The sequence below is a fragment of the Oryctolagus cuniculus genome, chromosome 4, assembly GCF_964237555.1.
Source record: "Oryctolagus cuniculus chromosome 4, mOryCun1.1, whole genome shotgun sequence".
NCBI lineage: Eukaryota > Metazoa > Chordata > Mammalia > Lagomorpha > Leporidae > Oryctolagus > Oryctolagus cuniculus.
In genome coordinates, this window is record NC_091435.1 from 73,801,625 (window position 1) to 73,811,764 (window position 10,140).

The following is a 10,140-nucleotide window of genomic DNA, read 5'->3' on the forward strand; positions in this document are numbered from 1 at the left end:
GTTCTACTTTATCTCACCAAATCTCAATAATCAGTTGAATGTGGGTTTTGACAATTATGGTAGGATTTTAAAATATCTTCTGTGTATAGCTTATACTGCAGAACTAAAATGCTATGATTTACAGAGTATTCTTCAAAAAGCACCACTACACTTCTGAGATTATTCACCATTACATTAATACTTATAAGGATATTCTTGGCATCTGACTAACCTAATTAACAGAGTAAAATGAGACTCTGAAGCCCACAAATGCTGGATAATTTTAAGTATGTAACTGGGAAAGAGAGGTGCTGCAACTTGAATTTTGTATATCTGAACTCACAACCACACTTTTTGCAGTGCACCAGTGAATAATGCAAATTAGTTCACACGCAAAAGCTGCTGTACTAACAAGTATTTCCCTCACTCTACTATTACTAGACAGGATTTTCTAAAAACCATGGCAGTGTTTTCACTCCAGGGAGCCTTCTTTTAGAAGGATGGTGCTGCTGCTATGAATGATGAGGCCATTGTTCCTTGGTAGACATGATGCCAGCGCCAAAATTACTGGGTAGTTTGTGCAAACTCTGGAGTCTGAAAGCCCACTGAATAGAGTTGATCAGAGGTTGTTCCCACCCCCTTTTCTAAATTAAAAAAGCATCTCAACTAAGGCAATATGATAATTAACTTGACTTCTATTTGTTTCCTTATTTCAAAGTAATTGAATCCAAACCCTATCCATCCAATTCACTGGCTTAAGTCAATGATTGCTAAATGAGGTGCTAACGCTCTGTTGGATATTTTAAAAGTTCCTAAGGGATGTTGTAGATTTTAGTATACTAGAATTAAGAAAGCACAATGCTTGTTTAATTAAGGCTTTATGAGCTAACTATGTGACTTGCCCACATCAGCAACTTAGCCTTGATCTTTTCAAACTCAAAGTGCACATATGTTCGCTTGACGGGTGAAGACAGAATTCAGCTGCTTCAGGAAATGGGTACCTAGCCCTGTTTTTCAAAAGGGGCTTGTCTGTTACATGAATATTAACAACTGTATTTCTTAGAAAAGGACATGCAAAACAAATTGCAAGGGACAAGAACAAATGATAGATGACGATAACAGAATTTTATTGATGCTGGAAAGCTTAGGTAATTTAAAATAATTAGCAAGAATAAATGAATTTGCCGTTCTAGACAGTTGCCTAGCAATGGGTTTTCCTTAGTATCTTAATATATTTCATTCTTCCCAGGAATCCATTGTTGGTGAAAGAAATGTGTCAAAAGTTTTGCTTTTCAATAGACAGTTGAGAGAATTATCAACTAAAGATAGCTCTTTCTGGCACACTGATTTAGAAGAGATTGAGTTCTGAATTCAGATTTTGCTAAAAATACACTTTAGTTGTTGGTGAGCCATAGTGATGCTGTCAGTTCAAGATCATTGCCAACACACCTGAAAAGTTGTATGAGGCCAGTGAGTGAAATGCTAACATGCAGATGCTCACAAATGTAGGGATGCTGTCTGAGAAGATGGATGCTCTGCCTGGACTCGTACCACCTCTCTTGAGGCTCTAAATGCAGGGTATGGACAGATAGATCTTTCTTGTCCGCAAAGATTCTGAAGTAGTTTATGTACGAGAAAACCAAAAATGCCCCAGAAAGTGATGAAAAGAAGAGTTTCAAGGTAGGCATTTGACACAGAAGTTAAGATGCTGCTTGGGATACCTGTATCTGCTGTCAGAGTACTTGGGTTCAAGTCTCAGCTTCACTTATGATCCAGCTTCCTGCTTATGCACACTCAACGAGGCAGCAAGTACTTTGGATCCTGCCACCCAAATAGGACACCTGGATGGAGTTCCTGGTTTCACCTGGCCCAGGTAGTTGTTGAAGACATTTGGGGAGTGAATCAGTGGGTAGAGATAAGTCTGCCTGCCCGCCTGCCTGCCTGCCTGCCTTCTCTACCTTGCTTTCTTCTCTCCTTGCCCCCTTTCAAATAAAGAAATTTAAAAAAATTAATTGAACAGTTTCCCTTCTATTTATTTTCAGAGCACCACCCATTCACTGATTTCTTTCTTACCCTATTTCTTTTCATTATGTATAATGAAGACTTTTGAGAAAAACCCAGTGCAGATATTATAAGCTTCCTAATATTGTTAACTTCACTTCATATTCATAGATTCCAAATAGCTAAACTATAACATTATTTCTGGGTTAAAAGAGTACTTCATTTAAAAGTGTCTGACAGCACTGAAATTTAACATTATCTTTCTGTTTGCCTAATCTTTTCCTTAGCTTTATTTTTCTTTCTTAGCCTATTTATCTCAGATTCTTTCAGTGTAGTATGTTAGTGTATTTGTTTTTGGGTTATTTGTAATATACAAGGATGTATACTAAATGTTGGAGCTCTGATACAATATGCTAAAGTGTGGCATTCCGGCATGTTGAATATTTTGAGTCAAAGGGATCAGAAGGACCTGAGAAGCAAAGTCTTTCTTACCTTCTTCCTGTCTATCATCCCTCACCACAACCCAAAGTGAGCCCCAGAAAAGAGGATTCTTCTCTTCTTCTGCAAATTAGGTTGCAGAAACAAGAGCTTCTGTCTTCCAAAAAAAGCTATCTTTTGTTATAGTGTCAACCCTCATGGGTGAGGAAAATTTTCATGCTTCTCTCTTTTGTCAGCTACTTCTACCATTTTTTATTTTATTTATTTTTTGATAATAGGTTTTACTTACTAAATATATAGTATCTTTGTGCTAGGTGATTCTCTTAAATTTAATCTGGTGTCAAAATGACCTTTATTTTAATTATTTTATTTATATGAAGTGAACAAATTTCATGTATTTAATACATACAGATGTAAGAGCATACTTCCCCTCCTTCCCTACCTCCCACCTACATTCCCACAATCTCTAAAGGACCAAAGATGTTATAAGTATCTTTTAAACCTTAAAAAAGAGTACATTAACCCAATAAAGACCTAGTACAATGAACAAAAATGGCTCAGTTGGCACCATTCATGTAACTGTTTGTCAAATCTTTATGAGAGATAAGTGATTAGTAAGTGAAGGAACAAAGAATTTGAATAATTAGCTTAAATATTGGGAAAGATGGAGATCAAAGAACACTTTTCTAGGTGCCTGTGATACAGGCTTTGCATATCTCCACTTCCAATCCAGCAACCTGTTAAAGTGCCTGGCAAAGCAGCAGAAGATGGCCCAGGTGCTTGGACGTCTGCTCCCATACCCCAGGAGAAGCTCCTGGCTCCTGGCTTCAGCCTGCTCCACCTCCAGCTGTTGGAGCCATTTCTACATTGAACTAGCAATGGAAGATTTCTCTCTGTCCTTCCCTCTCTTTGTAACTCTGCCTTACAAATAAATAAATCTTAAAAAATATTTGTGTAATAAAATCATCAAAGTAGTAACATCCAGGTAGCTCCAGTCAGAGCTACAGGTTCTCTACAAAAGTCAAAATTAACAATAGATAAGAGATATCCTAATTTTTTTTAAGATTATTTGTTCAAAAGGAAGGAATGTTAGTAAAATGGTGCAGTCTTATCTATGGTGCGATCCATACCACCCCCCCCCCCACACACACACACCATCCTAGGCTCTGGTTGGAAGCCAAGTGGCTACATGGCCCAACCACCAGTGTCAGCCCCAGCTCCACCTAATGGGATTCCTGCTCTTTCTTCCCTGCCTGCCCCCTGGCAAAGTGTTAAAAGGACCTGTTCCTGAACATGAGTCTCTTTTTCTCTCAATTTCTCTCTGTGACTCTTAATCTCTCTCCCTCGTTCTCTCTCTTTCTCTTGATCTCTTACACTCTCCTCTCTTTTTCCTTCCTCACCCCTTCCCTCCAGTCTGTTGGGTTTCCCCCAATAAACCCTTTCCCTATTCTTTAAAAGAAAAAAAAATTGTTCAAAAATGGGGGGAGAAGAGAGGAAAAGGGAGAGAGAGGAGATCGATCATCCACCCACTGTTTCAGTCCCCAGATGTCTGCATGGCCGTCTCCTGCTGCTTTCCCATGAACATTAGCTAGTTGCTGGATGAGAAGTGGAGCAGCGGGAACTTGTAGGGGAGTCCGTGTGGGCTACTGGCAATTCCAGCACCAGATTCAGCCTAATTTAAGATCAGTTTACTTAGTCAGCTAGATTTCAGAGTTTTTCTTATCCTTCCTTTCCAATATGAAAAAAAAAAATGACTAAAAACATATGGTGTCTTCAAAAATGAAATACTTGTTTAAATTTGAAAAAAAAAAACTAATCTTTTTGTTATGTATATCCCACATGCACATGAATAAACAAATTTTTTTTGAAGATGAAAATTTAACTCCTTGAATTCCAAAACTGACTAATGCAAATCACATTTTGAGGACCACAACAATGTAGAATCTACAAAGTTAAAATAAAAACAGAAAAATAAAACAAAAAAATCCCAAAGCAAAAAAAAAATCAAAATGCTTCAACTGCTTCATTTTTAGTTTTATGAAAGAAATTGAAAACAAAATAAAGCTACAATTATAATCATAAAAACATATTGTTTGATGTCTTCAACAATAAACATTTCTAAATACAAATTTCTTTCTCTCATAAGTCCACTCAGTGGCAAACAGCTACTACTATATACTTTTTATTTTGTTTCAGATTTTGAACTGCATTGAGAATTGGAAGGATATTTTGTCTCCTAGCTTTGACAACAGAACATTAAATGACCATTTTTAGTCTGTTGACAAGACAAATCTACTTAATGGCTTAATACATTGCTCCAAGACAAAGATAACTGTCTATATATTTTTATCACAGCCAATGCTAATAATTTATTTACATTATTTTTTAATTTCAGCACAAGTAGAAGGCATCTGAGAGAATGACTTATTGTGAAATCTTTAGAAGGGATTAACTTCCCTAAGAATAAAAAAGCACTGTTCTCATCTGTATTTTTTTTAAGCTAAAAAGAAACAGATTCAGTAGAGCATTTCCCATGTAATTCTCAGCTCCCTTGTTTTTCATTTAAATTAAACATTTTTTTTTTATTTGGAAAACTATTCTTTATTAACTAGAAATATGCTGATGAAGTATGTCTCATTATTAACCAACTAATATCAGTAACAGTGAAATATTCTCATTATTAGGTCATTTATATTTCATAAAACAAATTTTGTTTTAAATTTGTAGCTAACTGTATGCCCCATTTATGTGCTGACATGTTTAAATGATTGCACCAGATAATGGCATGCAAGAGCATTAATACACATTTCAGTAATAGAATTGAGTTCTTCATGATCAGGCCTCTCTACCTTATACCTCCCAAAGTTTGGTAAGTAAAAAAGAACAGATAAATTCTTTTTCCTAAAAGAAGGAATGCAAGTAGATAAAAATAGATCAAAACAAAAACCAGAATGCCACCAAAATGACATTTTTAAAGCCCAATTTAATTGGAGATATTCAATATTTTATAGATCTTAGATCTTCAAGTAAAAGATAATTGGTAGGCATAGAGTAAAATATAAAGCATGGTAAAAATGGATTCAGTCTAAACAAATTTTATTACAGCTACATCTGATAGGTAATATTAGTAAAAGCCAACTGCCATAAATTATATTAGATAGCAAAATATAGTTACGCAGAAATGGTTATGGAAGGATATTTTTTAAATGAGAGTTAACAATACTACAATGAACTACTATCGTGGAAAATGCACATTTAATTTGAAAACACTTAATTCATACCAATAAAATTTGTATTTCAGCAATTTGGGTAACTGTAGTTAATCTAAGAACATTACATTTTGGAACCAGACAAGTGAAGTCTGTCCTTAATAACTACTTGTTGCTTAAGTGATTTTTGTTTAAACTGCCATTCCATCAACATATCCTTCCCTAAACAACATTATAAATAATGTTGAGTAGTCATTGAAGTCAATCTAATAAAGATACTGAATGATGTTTCATTTTACATTAGGAAGGTTAGTTCTGCCAAATAAAAAACACAACTTCACTGAAACAACAACAGAGTGTCTTTTGACATTTCCGCATACCCCAGCTGTAGTTCTATTAGACACATACAACTGTCTTCCCAAATCACTAGGCCTACTTAGGTTTGTAAATACAAATATTTTTTCTTGCTAAAGGTGCTTTTAATTCCTAAAAAAAGATGAAGTGCTCTCCAGTCTGTGACAACTTGGTTCATTATTGTCAGTAGCTTACGGTTCATTTTTATTCAGTATAGTAGATTCATGTTAGATATCTTGTGTAGAAGATCCCCTTCACAAGAAATTGTCCAGTAGAAATGCCCAACTATCTACCTTTAGTTGTCAGCACAAATCACTGGCGAGGAATAGCAAAGCACAAAAACCTCCAGCAAGTACAGTTATGTATGTTTCCAGAAATAATCTAAACCAGGCAAGGAGTACCTGCCTTTTTAGACTGTATAGTAATAAAGAAGTCCTATTGCTTTGTGAGTTTCTTGCCGTTGCTTGGGTCTGGAATTTGACAGTAGGCACATTACACCTCTATAATCATTTCTTATAACCTAGCCATGTTTTTCTATGAAATAAACCACAAAAATTGGACACTTTTCTCAAATAATAATGATAGCTGAGTTTTCTACAAAATCAGAACATTTTTGGCTCTTCTTGATAAAAACCAACAAAACCTATAACTGATATTAGGTTTCCTCTGAAAATAAAGTATCCCACCAGTGGAAGAAACAGCTAACTTGTGTACACAGAACAGAATGCTGTCTACTCTCCTACAACACAGATATGACAGCTTGGAAGATGATGACTCAATGGAACCATGAGCTCTGTGAGGGTGAGGGCCACATTTACTCAACTGACACAGAAAACACTGGCACAGAAAGGGCACTCTAACGTTTATTAAATCAATGAAGCATTGCAGCAAAAAACACTGAGCTCATCTGTAAGTTCTCATTCTTTGTAGAAGGGTATTATATATGTGCTCCTGGAGAATTTACATGTGTGAGGTCTGGGAGACATCCTTCATCTTTGCCTCTTTATTCTATTCCTCATTTAGCACCAAACCACAGTTAACTTGCATCTGACTTCTTTCCTTATGACTTGCAAAATCCATAGTCCAAGTTACTGGCATCTCTTGCCTACAATGGTCTTCTATTTGGTCTGCATTTATCTATCTTGGTTCCACGCATTTTTGACATGATATCAGACAAGTATTTTAATCATAAATCAAATGATTCATCCTTCACCCTACTGCCACACTCTGAAACCACTCAATGGCTTCCCATTACTCTTACAGTAAAGATTGAAATCCTTGGAGGTGTCTTGAAGGTACTTTATAGGATTTCTCTGCTTCCCTCTCTACTCTTATCATAAACCAGACACCTCTTTTATTGTTATCTCGTCAGTCAAGCTGACATCTTTCTTAGCCACAAATGTCTCACATTGCCCCTGCTTACACTGTTCCTTATCCACCAAGTCCTGCTCATTAGAATTTCAGCTGCTATGTATTTCCTCAGGGAAAACTTTCCTGACCCCTACTATACACTTTCCTATCAGTTATTACAGTACCACATTGCTCTCTTTCAAAACACTTAACTCCATTCGAAATAATGAATTCATTAGTGTGATGATTTGACTATAATTTTCAGGATGAAAGTAATGTGGCTCATTCTGCTCACCCACTATGTCCCAGGATATAGCAGAAGGTCTGACAAAATAGCACTAGTTCCTAAAAGGCATTTTTCAGATGAATGGGTATATTAATGAATGAGTCTCAGGTCCATTTCACAGAAATAAGGATGGACAGTGAGCATACTATTCAGATTCTTTCCTTTGTAACCAGCGCCAGCAATTCTGAGACAGGTTGCTATGGTTACCACATTTTATTAAGAGACATTAATTTTTAGAATATAATAAGTATCTTTATTAATCTAAACATACCATACTGAACATTTTTATTCATGTAACACCTTTTTGAAACCAGCTGGTCCAACCAGCTAAGATTACATGCTATAAGGCCAGCATTCTGGCATGGAGGGTTAAGCCCACCACCTCCAAAGCCAGCATCCCATATGGGTGCTGGTTTGATTCTGTGCTAATCCACTTCCATCCAGCTCTTGAGAACATGCCCAGGAAAGCAGTGGAAAATGGTTCAAGTCCTTGGGTCCTTGCACACACATGGGAGACCCAGATGAAGCTCCTGGTTCCTAGTTTGGGTCTGGCCCAGTCTTAACCATTGTAGCCACTTGGGGAGTGAACTAGGGAATGGAAGATCAATCTATCTCCCTCATTTCTGTTTCTAACTGTATGTAACTCTGCCTTTCAAATAAAAATAAACCTTAAAAATTATATGCTATGTCCAGTATTTCTAAGTCTTGAGAAAGATGTGGTTCTATCATCACTTGCTATCGATGTATTCTTACAATCATTTAATATTTCTACTTCTAGAATGCCTTTACGAAATGCCCTTACATCTGTCATTTATGTGAAAATAACCAATGAGGTAGATGCAAGTGGGTAGTAGAAACATTCAACTCTGTATTTTACTAGCAGACATTTACTTGCTGCCTGTCTTGTACTGTAATTCTCAGATTCTAAGTCCTTTTCCAGGGACAGATTCAGGTTTGTCAAGGCATGAAGTTTATATGATTGAGGAAGTATGTCTTTTTATGAAAACATGCATACAAAATGACCTTTAGACACACAGCCAGAAGCCTCCCTCGGTGCTCAATGCAAACAAGGACCTGGAAACCTGGGCTTCAAAAGCTTTACCTCTGCATTCTTCCTCAGTTTGGTTGTTGTTACTGAGGATGCAATGACATAAGCCATGGAGCTCCTCCTGGCACACAGAAAACAATCAGTACTTGGCTTTATCCTTTCTTTTTTTAATCACCTTAATTCAATTGTTATGCATTCTTTCATAACATTCCTGTATTTTATTTTAAAGATTTATTTATTTATTTGAAAGAGTTACACAGAGAGAGAAGGAGAGACAGAGTTACAGAGAGGCAGATAGAGAGGTCTTCTATCTGCTGATTCATTCCTTGGATGGCCACATTGGCCAGAGCTGCATTGATTCTAAGCCAGGAGCCAGGAGCTTCTTCCCGGTCTCCCACATGGGTGCAGGGGGCCCAAGGACTTGAAGCATCCTCCACTGCTTTCCCAGGCCATAGAATAGAGCTAGATTGGAAGTAGAACAGCTGGGACTTGAACCAGTGCCAATTTGGGATGCCTGCAATACAGGCAGTGGCTTTACCCACTATGCCACAGAGTCGGCCCCATCGGCTTTATCCTTATTATCGCTTTTACTATAACTCAGAAAGTTGTAAGAACAAATCATTTCCACTTTCAATTCCTAAAGTTCATTTTATTTTTCTGAGGTCAAATGCTAGGAGATTAGTGAAATGTTAATACACGCCCAGGAACTAGTTCATTTATTCATTTGTTTACTGAACAAAATATATCAAGCAGCTGTATATATCTGGCATGGAATGGAAAGTGAAACAGTCAAGGGAAGGATACACAGGAAAATGCTGAACACACTTAAACAATCACCCTACCCAGGAGATAGCTCCATCTAACCACTGGTCCATGATTTTGTGTATACAGCCAATTAATGTTCGTTTACCGAATACAAAATCCAATCCTGAAGACACCCCTGTTAATTTAAATAGGACCACCACAGCAAATGCATCTTCAAAAATCTATGTCCAACGTTATTCTGATTACCTGTGAAGACATCAAGCATATTGTGGTGCCATACAGAAGATTTACTTCTCTGCTGTTAGCTCTTGCTTTGTATCACCTGGGAGATTCACTGAGGAGATTCTCACTGTTCACAACAAGACCTCTCCTTTTCCTCATCATCTTTGCCCTCTTTCAGGGTTCATCCTTTCAGGCCACTGAAGGGCTTTAATCTTTCAAGATTAAGAAGTGACAGATTCTCATTAAGTCAGGAATCCCATGAAGATGTTCTCAATTTCTACCACTGCCTACAGTTAGAAGCCCATGGTTTCCTCTGACCACTCCTGCCTGTAGACTGTAAATGTGCATGATCCAGGAGGACTTCTACACCTGGCTGCGTCTGCCAACCTGGATTGAAAAAGGATATTGGGTCCTTCTCAATAATGGTGTGGTCGGGTTCTGAGGACCAAGGCTGCTATTTTGATAAACAAATCATAGAAATACTGTAC

General features: G+C 37.1%; 2 long non-coding RNA genes across 3 annotated transcripts in view; both read right to left on the reverse strand.

Annotated features, from left to right (window-relative positions):
• The window catches only part of LOC138849286 (uncharacterized), a 391,413-nt gene that overhangs the window by 249,750 nt on the left and 131,523 nt on the right, over positions 1-10,140 (reverse strand). The window lies entirely within an intron of this gene.
• The window catches only part of LOC127493979 (uncharacterized), a 143,535-nt gene that overhangs the window by 72,480 nt on the left and 60,915 nt on the right, over positions 1-10,140 (reverse strand). The gene's annotated exons all lie outside the window — the stretch shown is intronic.